Genomic DNA, 3883 nt, shown 5'->3' with positions numbered 1-3883 from the left:
TGCGGTATTGCTTGTTGGTCGCCTGGCTGCCCTCCCCTTTTGGCACACTGCCGCTGCTCACAGCTCACAGCTGTTAATTTTCATTTTCCTGCTGCTGCTTCTTCTTCTTCTTTTCGTACTTATTTCAATGACTATTTGTCATTCATGCGCTTTGTTGTGTTGTTTGTTGTTGTTGTTGTGTGAATCTTTACTCTGGTTGCAGCTTTTGGTTTGACGAATGCCACATAGCTGCAGAACCTTGAGTTAGTGGCAAGCAATTTCGGTTGAGTAAACCCTCCCCTTCCGTGTTTTGTTTTCTTTTTTGCTTTTTTGCTTTTCTAAGTCCACTACTTTAAGGGTTGCTACTCGTTATGCGCGACAGCTAACTTGTAACTGTGCTTTGTGGCCATAATTCTTGTGGTAACTTGACAAGGTACTTCTAACAAGCACTGGAGCCCACACTGAGTCTTCTCCAATGGCGCAGGGGTCGAAAAGAGTTTATAAAAATTTAAGCTTGCGCTCTTAAGTCGCCCCAATTGGCGCTCTTTGCGAGCGCAAATGTAGAAAAATTGAAAAATAAAAAATTTTACTCGACAAAAATCGCTCCCACGCAAATACGCTCTCCACAAACTGAAAGGGTGGCTTGGGCGCCAGGTTCATAAGCTCACCGGTCTCGTATGAGAATAAATATGAAAGTATGTTTGTGTGGGTGTGTGGCGCAAATATTGCGGTAGGCAGCAGTTTTTTAAAGCTCAGCGCGCACATATACACACATAGACACTCAAGCGCTCGCTTTCATAACTGTGTTGGTGTGTGATTTTTAGTTTGGCATTTTATGGCATTTTTGTGGCCTTTTATCTGGTTAACCGTGGTTGGTTGGTCGCTTCGTTGACTGGCTGCCTGTCTGTCTGTCTGTCCGTTTGTCGCGCTGTCGTACTGTTTGGCCACATATTAACCGTATAACGGTGCGTCGGCGTACATGTGTGCGTGTATGTGTGTTGAACTAACCGACCCATTGCCCAACCGTGTGGCGACCGCTGTTGAGGCCACTGTGCAAAAATAAACTTTGTCAACTCACAAAACCGCTATAAAAATATTGACTTGGCCAAAATGCTTGATTAACTGACACGATTTAATATCGCACACACACAAACGCATGCACAGCTGCCACATAAGTGTAAATGTAGTATGTATGTGAGCGCATCTGCTGCTGCTTTGCGGCTGTGTGTGCTCATTTACATACATATGTATGTTCTCTACATTATATACATTCATATGTACATATATGTATGTATGTATATGTTTGCGTGTAAATTTATAGTTCTTTGTGCTTGACTATTAACGGTATATTTAAAATTGTAGGTGGTAATTAAGTTGCTTAATGAACTCTGTTGCGTGGCATAATTTAATATAACGGCAACATAGCCTTTTGTTAGCGGAATTTTAATATCACTTAAATCATTTCTTTACCTACTCACTTATTTCTTAATAATATTAGTAAAATTTGTTATAAATAAATGTTTAAAAAGGGTTATATCCTCTTCTTAGTTAGAAAAAGGGAGTATTTTTGAATTTTTTTTTTAATATAAATTTTATTTAAGAAAAAAAAAAACGAAAATAATGTAAATTTATAGCATTTAATATACATTAATAATCGGTGATCCACATTGAATTTTATTTTTAATTTCCTTGATCCAGTAATCAATCGAAAAAAGGTGTCTGGCGATGAAGGAGATTTTTCTGCTTAAAATTATCTCTAATCCAATAACAAAAAAAAATTAATATTACAATAGATAATATACATCGATACTGATCGAAGAGCTACTCAAAACTTTGATATTTTTGGAGTCTCTTGTGGTTTATCCTTACACAGCTGCGTCTTACGCTTGCTCAGCGACTGTTAGTACTTGTTCAGTCACAGAGTTCTTCTGACGAAAAGTGAATGTTTTGGAGAATGGTTAGATAGATTTTTGTGGGAATAAGGTTGAAGAATCTGCACTAATACTATTTTTGCCATTACAGGATCAGATATAATACCATAACTAAGCATCTGTGGGCTTTTCCAAGAGTTAGCTGCAATACCTATACATGGGTTTCCTTGGATAAAACATAGCCTTCCTTCAACAATTTTTTCTCATATAAAAAATTAAATATTTTATTAGAATTTTTATTGTTACAAACATACACTATTAACAAAGAAATTCTAAAATTTTTGAAAAATAAAAATATTTTAAACTCGGCCATGGCGATGTCATATTCGGCGACCCCTCTGGAAAAAGATGCGCTTGCGTTGGCAGAATAACTCCTTTTTTATTTAAAACCTTAACTTAGAATTTGAATGAAGGAAATAAAAGAAAATTGGATTTTTGGCAGACATTTTTACCAAAAAAAAAAAATTAAAATTTCAGTAATAATTTCGCGACATTTTTTTCAAATAGTTGTAATCGAAAAAAATCTTTCGTCAAGTCTTTAAGAATTGTATCTCAAAGAAATCTTACCAACTGATTTCAAAAACACAGTTTCGAGAAAAACGCGTTTAAAGACGGCTAGCCTTACCCTAGCTATCCTCGAGTGCACCAATTCTCAAGGCTGTATCTCCAAAACTATTACTCGGATCAATCAAAATTTAGGACAATATTCTAGAGGTGTTGTAAAATTTAATAAAATAATTTTGAAACCCGTAAATCCATGTAACCCCTTAATATACCCGGTTCAGTTATTCCTTCGATATTTAACTGACAAATATATCTAAGATAGTCTAATGAAAATTTCAAGTCGATCGGTTTAGTTTAGCAAAACACGCGTCTAAGGTTTTGGGAGTCAATTTCATTATGTTTAAAAGTTCTTAGGCATATGCTTTTAGTATACTGTATCCGAAACCGAAAAATAGTTCATTAAATTTTTGGAGAATATGCTCAAATATATGGGCATCCGGTATATGTATATGCGCAACTAAAACTTTTTTTTTAAATACACAAGCGGATATAACACCTGAAGTTCAATTTAGAACGGAAGTTCCCATATAATCTTTCGGTCTATCTTTAAACAGCTGTGTCTTATGTAAATTCAGCGAGCATAGGTACTTGTCCATTCAGAGAGCTCTACTGACGAAGTACGGAATACGTTGCTTTTTGCGTTTGGTAAGTTACGTACATATTATTTATCGTTGCTGATCAGCGTACCACTGATTTTTACTCATTTTACAATAATATCAGATAGTCTTTTGTGAAATTAAAGTTGAAGAACCTCCGCTATACCATTTTTGCCATTTGAATATCAGATATATCTATCATATTTATCATGGGTGCCAGGTGCTGACTCCATTTGTGATGGTTTGTTTTTTATTATGTACCTTTAGAACTCTCCAAGTATGGCTACAAAGCTAGCCTAATTAAGATTTTTAATTCTAGTATATCTGGAAAGTTTTCTATCTGGCTCTGGTATATTCATATACCACTTTTCGGCATGTTTCGCCAAGTAATGGTTAGAGGATTGCATCGCGACCCAAGATCTATTGTGAATTCAAGTCAAGAAATGGTGCTTCAAAAAGTATTTTAATTATATACGCGATATGTTTTAATAATTCTACAACACAAGTTTAACTTTCATGTTAAATTAAAGGTATCTGCAGCCCATACCACAATCAAATAATGAAGCATACTTACAAAAGCTCTCATAATGCTTAGGGACGTTATTGAAATATTTCATTACAAATCATAAAAACTTCAGATACTGTTTCCTATCGAACGACGAGCCTTGCCTGAGTTGCCTGAGGGATGATGCTAATATGGAGATCGAACAATGAATACTATTCTCAACTTATCCATTATTTGCCGTCTCTTATGCCTAAAGCCTTGCCTTCTATAGAAAATGGTATAATAGGTTGTCAAAAAAGTCTTGCGGT

The sequence above is a fragment of the Bactrocera neohumeralis genome, chromosome 5, assembly GCF_024586455.1.
Source record: "Bactrocera neohumeralis isolate Rockhampton chromosome 5, APGP_CSIRO_Bneo_wtdbg2-racon-allhic-juicebox.fasta_v2, whole genome shotgun sequence".
In the NCBI taxonomy this organism is placed as follows: Eukaryota; Metazoa; Arthropoda; class Insecta; order Diptera; family Tephritidae; genus Bactrocera; species Bactrocera neohumeralis.
Note: the sequence above shows the minus strand (reverse complement) of the source record.